This window comes from Sciurus vulgaris, assembly GCF_902686455.1.
Source record: "Sciurus vulgaris genome assembly, chromosome: 11".
Classification (NCBI taxonomy): domain Eukaryota; kingdom Metazoa; phylum Chordata; class Mammalia; order Rodentia; family Sciuridae; genus Sciurus; species Sciurus vulgaris.
The window spans coordinates 102,336,167-102,354,142 of record NC_136472.1 but is presented as its reverse complement, the minus strand read 5'-3'; the positions used below and the strand labels follow the sequence as shown (position 1 = coordinate 102,354,142).

The window sequence follows — 17,976 nt, the reverse complement described above, 5'->3', positions numbered from 1 at the left end:
CAGGTAAGGTATTGCTGGAAGAGGTGGGTTGCTGGAGGCATGCCTTTGGGATTTATATTTTATTCCTAGACAGTGGAGTTGTCTCTCAGCTTCCTTATTGCCACTTTCTGAGTGCCTTTTCTTTGCCACACCCTTCCACTACGATGTTCTGCCTCATTTGGGACCGAGAGCAATGAGTCTGCTGTCTATGAACTGAGATTTTGGAGACCGAATCTACATTCTTCTTGTCAGACCTTTTGGTCACAGCAATGAAAAAGTTTATAACAGAGCCCCACAAATTATGTAGCCAGTCCCGGCGGGAACAAGTTCGCATGAACAGGTGTGAGATCATTCATGTGGCCTCAAGGATATGGTTTAGAGTTTTGAGTTTTCCTCAAAAAGTAGGAAAAGAGCCTCTAAAATGAATCATTTAAGCTGAGGGTGGACAAATCAGTGGTGTATTTTTTAACAACATTAATGAAGGATAGATCCTGAAGCAAAGGGTTTGGAGGTAGAGAAACATTGAGGAAATTACTCAGTTATTCATAAAGGGGTCATTGGAATATAAAATCAGGAATGGCAGTGGAAATAATGGGATCAAAATTTCCAGAGAGAGATATTAAAAAAGTATAATGAAAGGACTTGGTGATTAACAGGATGAAATTAGAGGAAAGACTTAGGGATTACTTTAGACTATCTCATAGATCAAACGGAATATTCAGGAGAAGTCAGGCATTTGTGGGTAGATAAATTCCTCTGCTTCCTGTAGCTCAGCTTTACATACAGAGCATGAATGGAACAGTTCTATCTATATAATGTGATCTGAGGGTCCCTAAATGTGCCTTCTCCTCCTCCAATGTAATCCAGAGGGGTAGGTGACTGCAATTGCCACTATGAAACACTAACCATTGGGTTGAGGCATCAAGACAAGAGGGCATCTGGCAAATCACAAACACACTGACTGACAAAGATCACCAATATCCACTTCCTTGTTGTGATAAGGGTTTCAATCTGGGGAGAAGTAGCAAACACAATTGCTATGTTTTCACCTCGGTAGTTGGAGCTGGAGAGAGAACTAAAAGCAAAGTAAATCAAAGACCAGTTTTATCATCTATTCATATAAAAAGTTGATGCTTCATAGACTGGGTGTTGGGAGAAAATGATGTGAAGGGTAATTTAAAGTTTCTTAATTAATTGCTAAGTAGATAAATCATGTTAATTAATATGCAATACAATCAGGGACTTTGTCAGCTTCAGCATTCTTTAAGGAAGTTAGTCTCTTGGTTTTGATTCTAAAATAAAATCCTAAATATTTGGCTACTTTCCACTGTACAGTATGAAGGAACAACAATTAACCAAACTTATTGAAGGTAGAATTGAATTATGAAGGCTGAGTTGAAGATTTAGAAAATTATTGAGGCATTCTGTTTGCAAAATATTTTTAATATACATATTAAATAACTTAGACACATACACACTGACATATATTCATTACAAATCCCTCCCTTGGAGGATATATCATGGAATTTATAGAAAATAGAACAACAAAAATAGGAAATAAAAACAACAGAAAACTATAAGAGCAATCCTACATATTCTAAAATCAAAAGTAGTAGTTTCAGACAGACACAACATAGATATCTAAAGGGAGTATATTGCCAAAGGAAAAAATAAAGATATTGGTAGAAATGAAGAACAGAAGTTTCGAGGTTGAAAGTGCCCATCAAGTGTCTGGCGAAATGAATGAGGAAAGGCACTACAGAACAGACGTCTTTATGAAACCTGGAAACACTGGATGAAGAGAAGATCCTACAGTCTGAAATAGAAAGATCAGGGTGAAAAACGGAGGGAAAAAATGAGAGAGAGAGTTTCCAAGTGCTCAGAATTTAAAAAGCTAAAATAATGTAGAACATGGCTTTTAAACTTTTGAGGAAAATTTATAACAAAAGATTCTCATATAGCTTAAATAATTATGGTGAAGGGTAGTACAAAATGATAGTCCCAAATCTCTCCACATTTTATCACCCAGCTTTATCAGGTAGCTACTGGAATAACCAAGAGAAGCAGATAATCAGATCTAGTATAGGAGGGAAGGAAAGGCAATCCCCAAGAAGATGGTGAAGAGGTGTCCAAGGAATGGGGTTTCCACAGTTGTAGGAAACACCCTAGTTGTAGGAAACACTAGGAGGAAGGAAGGCTCCAGAAGGACTGTTTCAAAGAAACAGACGAAATGAATACATTACTCAGTATGTTTAAACACATCGAGAAGATTTATACCTATAGAAGAGAATCTGTGGATAAGTTAGTGCAAGTTAGTTTTTGGATACGTTAGCACACAGAAAATAAAGCAATTGTTAACTTCAGGGGAAATAAAAAAATATACAAAAAAGTAAATGTGTACCATGTGGTTACCTATGAACAATATCTAACTGTTACAGCAATGTACACACCAAGCAGTTATCAAACCAACACTACATGTATAGTATCTTGGAAGTGTGGAGAATAGAGGATGTGGTCAGAGGAGGACATTCTGTGGGTGGAAAGTCAACAATTAGGAGTGAAATTAGAAGAATTGAAAAAAAAAAAAAGAAAAATGGAAGTATAAATATTTTATTTGGTAATATGGATGTAAGTAGCAAAAGAAGCAGTCAAAAGAATTGACAGTGGTTGCCTCTGGGAAGTTAAACTAAGTGACAGAAATTAAAATTTAAAGATAAGGTGTTGATGGGACAATTATGGATGTGCTTTCGACGCAGAGGAAACTATGAGCAGAAGTAAGTGTGATGGTGAATGGTGTGAATAGTCACTGCCAAGGAGTACAGCATGACCCAGATAAAGATTAAAGAGGGAAAATGAGAAGGAAAAGAGGAGGCTGTAAGTAGAAGGTGAGACCAGATCACTGACATGTTTGAGTACTTTATGAAAGGGTTTGGGCTTTAATTGGTGACTGTGGCTGTCCCTTACTTCTCTCAGGACTGCTCACCCACTCCCATAAGAAGACTCCAAGGAGCCACATTTTGGCTAAGTGACCCTGTAGTGAGTGACCACTGAGTGTTGAAAGGCGAAGAGCTGACCTCTATTTGGTCAATTGATTCTACTTTATAAATTCACAATTCAGGAAAAAAAGGGGTAGGAATTTTTTGGTAACAGAGAAATTGCCACTCATTATATTCCCTGGGAGGCTTTGATGATTGTCTTCTCTAAGCTTGGCTCCTTTCAGAATCTGTTAATCATGGCCTAATTCCCAAGTAGTTGAGAATACTCATGAACTATTGCCCTTCACAATAAATTCTGAACATAACTGAACATGAAATTCCCGTCAGGGCTGGTACTGCTTAAACCAGGTCCCCATGAGATAAGCTCTGCCTCTCTGGAGGCATTTGGGTTAAAGCAGGATGACCGCATAGAAGGAGTGCTGGAGAGGATTTATTCAGAAGGAAATTCCCTCAGTGGACCCAAGGACATCATTTAGTGCCTGAATACAGAAACCAGGACTTTGGGATCCAGAGCTACAGCAGTACCCCTAAAATCTTATAACAAAAAGATCACCTGTTTCAATTTCTCCTATGTTTGTCCCTGAAGTAAGAACCTCTTCTTCTCATCATGGGTATAATGTCAACCCTTTGACTTTCACTCTTCACATGGGTTAACTTCTTAGGGATTGAGGCATATATAAGGTTAGATAAGGTTAGAGTTTTTTACTTCCCCTTCAAAAAATACCTCTATCTAAGAAATAGCTGAGTTGACAGTTATGAAATTTTGTAGCAAAATATTCTGGCAACTCAATCATAGACTATCAGATAAAGGTTGAACACTTGACGCAAGTACAACCTGTCAAATGGCAAGTTAACAAATTACTGTATGATCCATAATTTAAAGTCCAAGGCTTGGTGTGAAAGGTACTGAGGCAACCAATTTCCTGATCAAAAATTCTTGAATTGAGATTATTTACAAGAATTAGAAGGTAAACTTTACTTACAGGCTAGAAGGGTCCTAAAAAGAAGAATTAAAATTTTGAAGAATCAGAATTTTTTTTTTTTTTTTTTTGGCAGTAGAGATTGAATTGAACCCAGGGGTGCTTAACCACTGAGCAACATCCCCAGCCCTTTTATATATATATATTGAGACAGGATCTCACCAAGTTGCTGAGAACCTTGCTAAATTTCTGAGGCTGGCTTTGAACTCGCAATCCTTCTGCCTCAGACTCCTGATCCCCTGGGGCATTTGCCACTGCACCCAGCTCAGAATTTTTAAATGTGTAAAAAAAAAAAAAAATCTGATTGTTAAGAGATGCTAGAGCAGATTCACAAAGAAAAACAGAGAAGGGGAAACTGAATAGCCTATCCTCAGAGCTGCCTTAGTCCCTGTTAATATTTAGTTTCCAGATCATTGGTATTTTTAAACTACCCTTTACTTGACCTAGTGTGAGAAAATATTTGTTCCTTGCAAACAAATGAGCTGTCAAATTTAAGCAACCAAAGACCCTATTAGGTTTTAATGTAACCTTGTTCATTTGCTCACATCCAGGTGGTGGTGAGGTTAGCCATTACTGATCTTCTTTTACTTTTCATGAGATCCCCCATTTTCAGAATGGGAAAAGTTTTGAAAGAACCCATTTTCCTTTTTCATCTCTAGTTTTCACATATGTTGGAACATATGACCTTTTACTTAATAGGATGTTCTCAATTTCCACCCATTTTCCTGCAAATGACATGATTTCATTCTTCTTTATAGCTAAGGAATGGGCATACTTTGGATCTCATGAAAGATTTGTTTGTTTCTGAAACATCAAGAAGCAGCACTTTGGCAAGATCTAGACCAAGGATGAGTTTAAAGGAAAAGAGAATGGGAAACCTGGAGAGAACAAAGTTTCCCAATGTACTGAACAGAATTGACACATTATTTAGCTGGTGAGCTACTGCGAGCCCTGTGGTTAAATATGTCCCTAGGATGGGGCAGGTCTGAAGGGCAGGGACTCCATTCCATTTTTTCCTTTTTTATTTTCTAATAAGTCTTTACTCAGTCGAGCTAGTTTGTGAATTGTCAGCTGTCACTCACTGTTCAGTGCTTTGGGACATACTCTCCCCACTGTCTAGAATTCTCTCTCCTTTCTTTCTTTATAAATCCTACTTTTTAAAAATAGTCAAGCTTGGATCCTGTCTTTTCTATAATACCTTCCTGGACCACTGAGATTAAATAGAATTTACCTACTTCTAACTCTTGTTGAACTTACTGTTCCTGCCTCTGCCTTGAAATTGCCTTCATTCTCATAGCTTGTCTTATTTTGTTAGTTCTAAACCTAGCTTACCTGTTGAATAATTTTTTGGCTTTCATATGAACAAGCTTGGTTTAGCTCTATAAAATAATTTTAACTATCTCCATGTAGTAGGTCTTAAACAGGACCTAGCTCAATGCCTATCATCAGGCTGCTGGTATTGATTTAGAAATCAAGGACCGTGAAACAGGGTGACGCACCATTCAACACTTCCACCTGACTCCAGCACTTCTTTCAGTATGCTCCCCAGCCCACAGAGAAATGTTCTCAAAGTTTCAGGACTTAGAATTGGAATTACTTCAGTCTGTGTCTATGGTAATGACAAAATTACTAATAGTTCACACTTTCCCTCACAAAATTTCTTAACTGTAGACATTAACTGTCAACCTCACCTTTAATGACTTTATCATCTATCAGTAACGATCTTCTTAGTTATTTCATTATTAGTTGCATAGTGCATATTTAATTCTATTTTTCTTTCTGCATTTATTAACTGGAGTTATTTCACATAAAACTCATTTTTTTAACATTCATAGGAATTCTGGATACCCTGAAATATAATTCATTTCAGAATGCCAAGGGAAATGTTTGTTTCTTTTCAGTTGCCTATTCTCAGAATATTAAATTAATGCCCAGGCAATCTCTAATGCTGTTCAATATCTACTGAACACAGTCTGAAATCAAGTATAATCATGTGTCACTTCATAGTAGGGATATGTCACGAGACACAGACTGATAATTTATAATTTTGCAGAAATGATATTCTTACCTAGACTTAGATGACCATGGTGGACTCAGTGATCCATTGGGACCCCACTGTCCTAGAAGCTGTCTTGCTGTTGACTAAATGTCCTTACTGGCTATATAGCTGTATGTTCCAGGAGCACTGATTAAATGGGTATCTCAGAAGAGAGGTTCAAACAATCTCACCCTTACTTTTCTAATTATTTTAGCAGAAAATAGCCCTTAAGGAAAAAAGAAAATGCTGACCTTTGGGTCAATGACTCTCCAATGACTCTCCAGAAAGTTGGATAGTGACGACAGAACATATGGTCTATATATTCAACAAGTTTGTAATTGAGAAGGAAAATCAGATTTCTAACAGTAATTGTAGATGAATAGACTGTGCTATCAGCAAGGCAAAATCAGAAAATTTCTGCTTAATTCAAATGATCATAAATAGCATGCATCAATGTTTTGGCTGTATACCAATTGAGTTAATAATTTCCCCCTAAACATATGGCTTTGATGTTTCCCTGGCTGAATGACTCAGTTGGGTAATTTGTAGTCCTCTCTTTAATAGATAGGGAAATGTATATATTTACTTATGTTTTTGTGACTTTTATCATTCCTATAAATATTTACAAAGAAGCTATGCGTTCTCATGGATGTCAGAGATCTCAGTCTACTTCAAAACATAAATAACTGCTTTTCATTGTCTTCACCAACATTACCACAAAAGGATTTTACTCACCATGCTTCTCAAAAGCCTTAGATAAATGCATTCAGAAATTATTGTTTTTAATATTTAAAAAATCAAGAAAATAGTTCTTTTCCCAGTAAATCTTCAATTCCAGGGATCTGCTGGTTGGCAGATGTCAATGCCTTTATGCTGTGGTAGGAAAAATCTGCTAAGTAACAAGGAATGCTTCTATTTGTTGAGGGTTAAAACATATTCTTGTGTTTGTCATTTGAGTATTAGACTAAACCCTGATCTCCTGGGCTCAGAGGCATAGTCTCCCTCAACCCAAGAGTGCTATTTAACTGGCTCTAGCAAATGGCTTGAGAGGATTTGAAGAATTGATGGAAATTATCATAGGACTAGTGTCTTATCAGTCTTAGACTTCAAGCACTTCTATATTCATTCTTTTCTGTTCTTCTTAACACTTTCACAGCAACAAGGACAAAATAACCAACACTAATCATCCTGAAAATAAGGTTAGAGTTAATGGTAAAATATGACTGATTCCAGGAATCCATATGTTTTAAGCAACTGCTGAAGCCAAATCAGACAGAATTTTACTCATTTGAATTTTTCTCTCATCCATCCATTCAGACATCCCCTGTATCCACTCCAAAAATATTTGAATGATAAGTTAGTAAGTTTCACAAGGCGCTATACTTGGCATTCAGAACAGAAGGCTTCATAATACAAGATTCCTATCCTCTAGGCACTCATACACATGTATGAGACAGACTTATAAATAATTATAGCATAATTCAGATAACATCAATATTATAAAGTATCATGGTAGTGTTCTGTTTAGGAATGCTAAAAAAAAGGCTTTGCAGGGCTGGCACTCTGTGAGCTGGGTGTAAAGAATGAATAGAAGCCACCAGATAAAATGGGCTGTGCATTTAGGCATAATATCAAGTTACTTATGTAGTAGTAATTGTTACTTTTTAAGTAACAGTTTCATGTTATAGTAGATAATCCTACTTTAATATTTCTTATACATCTCAGGTCACATGTCCTCATTTAGTCTGAAAAAATAGTCATTTAATGGTTAACTGAAAATGAATGGAAGGCATTTACTCTTTGATACAGTTTTAAAAAACATTCAGCAAGAGAAGTCCTCATTAAAGCAAGTTAACTTAAAATTATTAAGAAACATTTTGTTATAGAAATAATGAACCCATGCAATTTAGCATTTTTTCCCACTAAATACATGTTTTAAATTAAAATTCATATTTTTTTTTCCTGGTAAATAATGAAGGTATTATTTGTTACTGAAGTTTAGCTTTTTCTTTCCTGAACAGTTTTTCTAGGAGTTTCTCTCAACTCTATATCCAATAAGGGTAACAAATAAAGAAAGAAAAGAAAGAAACAAAGAAACTCCATGATTTTCTTGCTATTTTTCTTTCTTTGGCAGAGTACTGAGATGTAACTCCACTTTATTGAATCTTATTATTCTTTTTAAGTTTAAAATTTGTGCATGTTTTATGTCAGACCAGGATTAAAATTCTGTCTGGTTACCAGCTCTAAGATCTTAAGGCATATAAATTATCTTAATTCCTCTGATTATAAAATAGAGATTTTTTTTTTTCCTTCCAAATTTGGCAAAGCATGGGTGTCTTCATAAAGGGTGGTTTTCTTTTTCTTCTCTTAACTTTTTGCAGGACTTGAAATCTGTATTTAATGGTTTCTGTAGCAACCAACACTTTTGACCAGTTGCTGGCAGATTAAAATGTATGCCAAAAATCGTTTCTTGAAAGCATCATTACTTTTTTCCCTCAATGACATTTAAAATCAAAATGTCAGGAGAGCCAGTAATATAACTTAAGCATGTATGATTGGGCTTTAGGACATAGATTAACAACATGGGGACTCTAGTGGGAATCTTAAAGACAGGCGTTCCAAATTTGTTTTATATAGTGACAGAATTATTGGAAAAAAATAGTTTTCAAAAAGGGTATTGCTTATTTATTTGAGAGATGAAGTTAGAATTTTTTTATACTCCACATGAAGTAGGGACTAATTCTCACTCAAAACAATTTCTTGAGTTTTGTACATTAACTTATTTTGCAAATGTTAAACATAAAGGAACTGGTTTGAATAAGCATTAAGAAAAACATACATAATAAATTACTTCATTATGCCTAACTTTTTCCAAGATTGAAGGGAATTTTGGTATAGCAGAAGTTAGCATCATTTAAAAGAATATAAACTGTGAAATTAGGCAGTCCTGGGATTTGATTCTCTTCTTTCACCCCCCCCCATTTACCAAGGGGAATAATTCATCATTTTAAATTGAAGAATACAATTCTTGTTCATTGTGAGCACCCTCCCCCAATGTCTGACCTTCTTATTTTGAGGCACTTCTTTGTTACAGGTAGGGTTCTGTTCTCCCTACCATTGAAGACCAGAGTCTTGACGTATGACTGAGGTTGAACCCACCAACCAGCTGCCATTGTCCAGGAGTTAAATCTTGACTAACTCAAAGGCCAAAGTTTGGTTATAGTTTATTGGTAGTGGCATTTTTCTGGGACAGAATTTACTGACTGCCTGTCCTCTGGACACTCACCCTTTCTTCTTCACTATCACCACAACTGACCTTTGGGTCTCTAGTCCATTGTGAGTCTTATGATAATCCTTCAATAGGTTCCTGCTTTTCTGTGGCAAACAAGGTCAACTCCTGTTACTTGCAAGTAGATGCCCCACACTTGCTGTGATGGGTTGACTAATGGCCACTAAGGATGTCATTTAGTCCTCCCTGGAATATCTAGATATTAATGTATTTGGGAAAACAATCTTTGTAGATACAATTAAATGTTTTGAGATGAGAAGACTGTAAGTGTCCTCCCTATAAAAGAAAGGAAGAAAACACACAGAGAAGACCATGTAAAAATGAAGGGAGAGATCGAAGTGATGCAGCCACAAGTCGAGGAATGGTGAAGCTAAAAGAAGGAAGAAAGGAGTGTCCCCTCCAGCCTCTGGAGAGTGCAGACATGTTGGCATTGGATTTCTGGCCTGTAGATGTGTGAGAGAACCCATTTCTACTATTGAAGCCATGGGAAGTAATTTGTTGCAGCATCCATAGAAATAAATACAGCTTCCTTACACAATTTTATGAGAATTAGATGGAATCTATCTATGTATTGCTGTCTATCTTCCTATTGACCTACCTTTCATAAAGATTCATCGGGGTCTTTTATATAATGTGACTAAGATGAATAAATTAGTATATAAATGATGTCATTGTTACTATTGTTATTATATTGTGTAATTCATTTCATAAATCTTTAGTAGTCATTTATAATATGTTGGGTACTATACCAGGACCTGTGGATAGCTCCTATTATTGTCTCTAAAGAACTCATTTGTGAGGCAGAGGTCCCAGACCTCACCCTTCATCAGACATATCAAGAGGAGCAAAAGCCCAATATTGGCATAAAAAATGAGAAAGGCAGGTAGCCCAGTAGGCCAAAAGAAGGAGAGAGAGAAAGAGAGAGAGAGAGAGAGAGAGAGAGAGATAACAATTTCATACTAAAAATACCTCCTGAAAACATTTCCTTTTCAAAAATTAACCTTTTTCAATCTGTTAACTTCTCTTAAACTGCTCAAACTTAGACTTTTTCATCCGTAAAACAAAACAGAACAAAGTAAAAATAATATGGATCTCATAGTTTTGATCTGTATAGTAGAAGTTAGAGCATTTCACGTAAATCATTTTATTTTATAGAATGAAGGACATGTTAAGGATGTGCCACTAAATACACATTTAGAGGTGCAAACAAACAAAATGTAAGTAGGAGTACAGTAAGAGATGAAACAAGCCACCCCCTCAGTTTATTTGGAGACTAAGCTCCTAATTTCAATGTTATATAACAGAATGGCTAGGAGCCAAATCAGTCTCTGGCTCCTGCTAAATTTATAAGAGACTACTGTTTTGGACTAACCTCCTACACTGATACCCAGTAGATCAGACCAAACCAGAGTGGAGTCAACTGTGTGAAGTGCCTTGTCATCACCTAACTTTGAAATGGGTCAGTTAAAAAACAAAAAGAAAAAGAAAAGGTCATTCCAGTAAGCCATCATCAGCATAATGAGGAAGCCCTCATTTTTACCTATCAAAGTATTCACTATTCTATACAACAGAAGAGAACTACTTCATGCAGTTAGGACTAGTTCAATCATAGAACTGCATATAAAAGTCAAAAAGATCTTTGAAATAAATTTGTTGTAATTTTGTCCTTTGACACTTCAAAAACCAAAATTCTTTCTTGCCTTATTTTTGTAGCACAAGTCTAACAATGGTAACAGAAAACAGAAGTTTGGGAACCAAAAATGATTAAAAGGATTGATTTGAGAAGGCAGGATTTTTGAAATCTCACTGATACCCTTAATAATGCATGGCAGACTGAATATGTATATTCATCTGTTTCCCAAAAAATGTTACTACAATGATAGAAAATGACCATAAAAATGATACACTGTCAGATCAACAGGAGGAGAAAGCAATAGTTAAAATATTTCAATTAAAGAAAATATTTTTATAAACAGTAACTGATTTGGACAAAGAAAATAAAACCTAAGTACACATGGGGTGAAGTCAAGGGTAGGAAAAGTAGGTCCAAATGAGAAAATGGAGCCCAGAAAGGGATTTCTTCAAAACACGGGACCTGGAATGGTTCGTAAACAGTCCCTTTCTGAAGAGTGGAGTTGGGGGAGTGGGGTGTAGGGTGTAGGGAGGGTAAGAGGAAGCACTGGGGCCTGAATTAGAACAAATTTATGTTTCATGTTTTTTTAATTATGTCAAAATAAAATATACTGTCATACATAACTAAAAAGGACCAATTAAAATAAAGATGGCAAAGGAAATATATATATACCTTAAAATTAAAAAAAAAAAAATAAAGATGTAGTCTGTCTTCATTTAAAAGAAAAAGAGTGGAGTTGGCAGTAGAACTTCATCTCTTCTCCTTCCAGTGATGCTTTGCCTCTACTCCAGCATCAGATGGCAGTTTCCTTCCTCGAGAAGTTGAGCCAGTGGAATGACTGACTCAGGTACACCAGACACAGGAACAGCTGGAGACCAGGATGAGAAAAATACCAGGAATAAAGAGATTATGTGAAATTCCTAGCACAAAATAATGAATAATTCACCTTTCACTCATTCTCTAAGTCCTCAGATTTTTTCTGGTCAATATTTGATGGGGGAGAAGTAGTCTTATACAGACACGTTAGTAGTTTGACGGATAAAAATGTGGGAAATTATTTTTGTAACTATTTTCTCAATGAAATATGAATATGGAGCATGATCCTCAAGTAAAAGTGAAAGGAATGGGTCAGTTTGAATGGATAACTTCTAGGAAGAAAGGAGAAGGTGGGAAATGGTCATTTTGAAGAGTGAAAATGAATACAGGGAAGGATAAAACAGGCTGATTCATAGTGAGAAAGTGGTAGAACAATGGTTCACTGTTTCCGGGAGAGAGCCCCAGAACTTAGTGCCTAATGTTCTCCAATAAAAGAAACCAGTCCTACCTGGAAAAAATGGCTAATTCTAGGACAAGGCTAGGAAATACATAATAAGCCTCTTGATGGCCACAAAGCAAAGAGATGCTAAAATGGAAAATCTCCATAATGATAGGGACACAGAAACCAAGTGAAAGATCTTATAATGACCAAAGCTGGAATCATTTGGGCAAGAAAATAGACATTGTACTTTGTATAATATCCCAAAGTATAAAACATCCACACGTCCATACTTGTATATGCAAATGACTGAATAAATAACAAATGGAAAGAAAAGACCATCTCTGGAGCAGAAGAATTCCCAATAATTTATGTAGTCATTCTACCTTAAGGAGGTGAAGCACAATCCCTCACTTCTTAAGTGTGGGCTGTGAATACTTCCTTCCAAGAGTAGAGTATGAAAAGAGGGGGAAAGTAAGTTGACAGTGGAGAAAACCAACAAGCATTGCTTCAGTCAGGTGACCAAGGTTAACATCAACAGGGCAAGTCACATTGATAGTTATGTATCCTTGATAGGATATGATGAGAATGGTACTTTCCCTCTGTGGTCTTCCTCCCTTAAACCTAGAGCTTCAGTCTTATTATGAGACAAATGTCAGACATATCTACATTCCACAAAAAGCTAGAATTAAGAGGCTATAACAATAAAGCAGTACTCATAGATAAGAAAGCTGTCTAGAAAGGTATGAGGTAACGGTGGACTTGTGTTTCACTGCAAAATGATCTTAGAGAAGCCCTTTGACTATGGCATGCAGAATCTATGAAGGTTAGCTTTTGTTCCTGAATACAGTGCTTTTTCCTAATTAAATCTCACCCACAAGTGATAATGTATCTTTTTAAAAGTAACTTCAGTCAGCCTTCACAAAAGCAGACAGTATCTAGTTTCACCAGAGTAACAGATTATCAAAAATAGCAGTGAAGTCAGCTGTTTCTCCCCATATGGGAGGTTTAAACAGGAACATATGTCCATGTCAGATATTCAATCAGCCTGTGCAATATGGCAGCAAATTCAAGCTCTAGTGGTCCAGAGAAAATAGGAATATCTTTGGTAATTGTTTACAGAAGTAGAGACATAGCAGTTAGAAGGTCCTTTGAAGTAGTTCTCCTCCTAATTCTCTGCTCTGGAGCTTGGAAAAATAACATAAGAATTGGATAGTGCCAGATTAAATTTGTGCCAGCAAGTGCAGCTATTATTTCATCTGTTTTCTGATATTTACTTAATTACTTTTTAATGGTGCCTCAATTTTAAAGCACTTTACAGTTTTCATGGACTTGACCTGAGGTAGAAAGAATGGATATTATTATCACAATCTTACTAATGTGAAATCAGAATCTTAGAGGAGTCAAGTCACTCATGACTACTGATTCATAAGTCTATACCTTCTTAAATATGCATTTATTGTTTTGTTATTAATTCTTTTTAATTTGTTTATTCATTTGTTTTGCAGCATTGGGAATCAAATGTAGAACATGCTAGGCAAGACCTCTACTATGAAGCTACATTCCCAGCCCTTAATTCTCCATTTTTATGGAAATTTTTTAAAATGTTAATAAGATGTTTGGAAATCTATATGAAAATTTCAATTTTAAGTCAATGCTGCTAGTCTATATGATTTGTAAAACCAGAACCAGATCTTGTTGCTAGCAAATCTGTAGGTTCAACCCTGCACCTACATACAGCAAGAGTATAGTAAATAGCAAACAAAAAATTGGATACATTTCAGAGTATTTTTTAAAAAAAGTCTTGAATATATTATTTAGCACCAGAAATTATGACTTAGATATTTGAGGCAGTTTATTTCCATTGAAGAGAACCCTGAGCTCAGGATAAGAACATAGTTTTCATATTTTTTATCTCTTCCTCAGTTAGAAAATAAATCTTTAACATCTTCGGCATTAAATTATGTATCTCAATAAAATAAGTATAAATGTTTATGATGAATTAAATTATTGATCCTAATTCTTCATCTTTCTATATCTTTTCCCTTTGTCATTTAGCTTTTCAGTGACAAAAACTTTGCTTTCTCTCAGAAAAGGTTCTTTGATTTTAGACTCATCCAGGAGGCTTGTTTTGGTCAGTGGAATGCAAGCAGAACTTACACAAACAGAACATTAACACTGATGATGTATACAACTGGGTGTTCTCTCTAATGTGTCTGCCATTCTCATAAGAACATGTCCTGGCTACATTATTGGTCCCAGAGGAGGATGCACTGCTAACATGTAATAGAGAAATATATAGGTTTTGCTGTATTCCATTGAGATTCTGAGGTTGTTTATTTTGCAGCAATATTTGACCAATAATATGTTTGTCTTGTTCAGCTAAGAAAATCATTATCCATTGTAGGGAACGGGGGGGCGGGGGGACAGGAGCCAAGGATGTCCTTTACTTACCATGATTTTTTGCTTTACTCCATTTTCCCAACACTAGATCTTTGGTTCATAGAGACCTTAGTCATCCTCAAAGTTTTGTCACTATGCCCTTGTACCTTATACACAAGTTCTTCTAAAGTGTGAGTGCCTCCCATGTTTAATTATTAATCTGCCACTTTTCTTCTCATTAGAATCCAATTTGAGAATCTCATCCCTCTATATCCATGTTTACCTGACTGGTTCATGAATTTCTATGAAATTTATAATATTTGTTGTTTCGTTGTCTAGGACATCTCTGCCAAATTCTACCTAACAAAAGACTGAACTGGAAGAGCTTTCAGGTTCAGATTCTTGGGCCATCTATCCACATTGGTGCTTTGGGAAATTGGATCAGGGAATCTGCATTTAAAAATTTATCCTGAAAGAATTCTTTTAGAGCAAAGTTTTTAAACAGTCTTAGCCAGTTTTCTTGTCCATTTTCTTTACTTTTTTGTTGTCTATTAAAGAATTAAAGAATGATATAGCCAACTTACCATCAATATTGCCCTCATTTCTACTTTAATAACCAGATCTTTCTTGTTTATCAGAAAGGAGACCAGAAAAGCATGTTTCTGTATTTTCCCATAGATTTCAAAGAGCTCAACTTACCAATAAAACAAGGCAATAAATAAATAAATAAATAAATAAATAAATAAATAAATAAATAAATAACAGAAGCTGTACTTCTGAAGGAATAGGTTTTTTGTTTTTGTATTTTTTTTCTTGTTTTTGTTGTTTTGGTAAATGTATAGATGATTGATGTCTTCCATCTTTGTCTATCAAGCTGCTTTGAGGTTTCTTTTTTTTTAATTTTAATTAGAGAAAAATTACCTGTATTGAAATATCCTTCCTGAATCCTTTGTATTCCTATTATTTCTACTCTCTAGTTTATGTGTTTTCAAAAACATATCCCAGTTTTTTACCCATGTGAATTTTTTCTTTGAAACTAATTTAATCTTTGAAAATGTATGTTGAAGTAAAGGGGAATTAGTTCCCATTTACAGATGTGGACACCAAGTCTCAGAGAGATGATTAGTCACCTCTACCAGGATACATAATTTCTAAGTAGCATAATCAGGTTTAAATCAAGGCCAGTTTTATTTCAAAAGTCCATGATCTTTTTACCAAGTCATAATGTCTAATACTAAATGAAGTTAAGTTGAAATTACATTTGAATCCCCCTCTTTGTTCTCAAGACAAATTGAGTTTAAATGCCCTTAGAGTTCTTATGTGTGCTATAAAAATTTCAAGATTCCTAGAAAAAAAAGTTAGAATCTTCTAGCAAAAACATAAAGGAACAGTTTGAAAAGAGCAGCATGCAAATAAAGGCTATTAATAACGAAGTCCCAGAAATAGAATGATACTTTCTTCCCTATATCTTTTGGGCACCCTCACAATTTAGTTATTGCAGCACAACCTCAGGAATATATTTACCAATTTGACATGGTTGCTATTTTTGTTAACAGTCCAGATGAACAGCGGGTGGACCTAAATGTAGTAAAAAGGATGCCCTTAAAATTGTCAAATTCCTGCTTTCTCTGGTAGGCAGTGAGATGCTAACATTTAGAAAATAACACATTCGAATATTCAAGAAAAATTAGTAATTAACAAAGAAGAACTAAATACAGTCTAGTTTTCTAAAATTCTAGCCTATTTCTCTGGGCTTGTTCTTGTTGGAAGTATAACAATAACCCCATTAAAGTCATTCTTTTCCTAAATATATGATGGAACTCATTGATTTAGTTAAGGCATTACCATTCTAGGGGATTATATGTTTTCTACATTATTTAAGCATCTAGTTTCTCCGTTTGTCTGGTTCTGACTACCTTTGGTTCATTACCCACCTCATTAAAATTTCCATCAAGGAGAGGACACCTAATTCAATCCCATCACTTGTAAACTGCTCTTGCAGAGGCTGCATGTGTTGGCAAATTAAAAGCAATGGTTGAGGTGTGGGTTGAGCCAAGCTTCTATTTTCATGCTTTCATTATCAGTTAAGGAGCAGCAAATGCCCTTTGAGTGAACATTGTGTTCAAAAGGATCTATTAAGAAAAAGTGGATTTCCAGATTGCTCTGTCCATACGGAGCTTATGATAAGGCTGCCAGGAGGTTGAGAAGACTGGCTTTTAAGCACAGGGCAATCAAAAGGGGACAGGTATAACAGATGTGCTTATACATATGCATTTGAGCATGTGCTCTGCATGCAAATAAATACTCTCAGGGTTAATATCCATGCATGAGGATGAATGTACTGAAAAGAATTTCCTTGGTGCTAGCAATGGAAATGGAGATGTTGAGCCTATCAAGGCAATGATCAACAAGGAAGATTTAACGATAAGAGAGAAGATAAAACTGATTGGTTACCAGAAGAAGTGGTTAAGCTTCAGAAAACACGTCCTTGTGGCTAATTTCACCCAGCATGCCCATGTGATCTTCTTACCTTCAACTTTGTGATGCCTGGAAGCAATGATAACTAAATGATCAGAATAGATGAACATTCATTTTTTAATAAAATATAAGACCTGAAATTAGAGAGGAATCTAGATATTATCCAATCCACAACCCTACATATTAGGCGACCAATGCTGCGAATGTTGAAGAAACTTGCTTACCTTGTCCCTTAGGTTCTACCTCCTTTCTTCATAGCACCCTTCATCAGGGCACTGAATACTTTTGTAACTGTGATTGTCGAACTATTTTTGAAGTATCACCAAAGTGACATAGGAGTCAGAAAGTGAAAATGGGTTATGTGAGTTTGATATTGATCCATGTCTAATCATTTCTAAAAATAGTGACTTGAGATAAATTCACTAAATGTAATTAACCCAAACTAACCTCTTTAAAACTCCCAGGTTTAATCAAGGTAACCAGAAATATCTGAATTGCAGATTACCTTTTTATCAAGGAAAATAATATCTGCAGTTCAGCAACTTGTTTCATAAAGTTCCTAATAAAGATAAGGGGAAGTGAATACTCTCACACACTATTGGTAGAAGTATCAAGTTCTAGAAGCATTCTAAAACAAAAATGATTAATTGCACCATGTGCTTTGCATTCCACATATACTCTTCATGTCTTTCTAGACTTTCTGTGACTCTCAGCTTTTTCTTATGGTCTGCCCTAGGAAGTTTGACTTCTATAGACTGTATTAAGAGGGCTTCCATGGAGTTGGTTACTAGCTACTTTGAACTACTTGGAGTCAAGAAGAAGATCAGAGGAAGAGAGGAGAAATTAATTCATTGCCTCCCACCCTGCAGAATGTGCCATAGATACCAAAGATCCTGGTTCTTCCCAGGAGAAGCTTTCTAATATGTCTAAATGTTCTGTTAAGCTT

General features: G+C 35.6%; 1 long non-coding RNA gene across 1 annotated transcript in view; it reads right to left on the bottom strand.

Annotated features, from left to right (window-relative positions):
- LOC306638373 overlaps nt 1-16,638 on the bottom strand; it is a 52,226-nt gene extending 35,588 nt beyond the window's left edge. The window contains exons 1-2 of the long non-coding RNA XR_013757488.1: nt 16,487-16,638; nt 1,740-1,795 (exon numbers count right to left, since the gene is read on the bottom strand). This is a non-coding gene — a long non-coding RNA (uncharacterized lncRNA). The remainder of the gene's footprint in view (nt 1-1,739; nt 1,796-16,486) is intronic.
- Nucleotides 16,639-17,976: the final 1,338 nt, after the last annotated feature.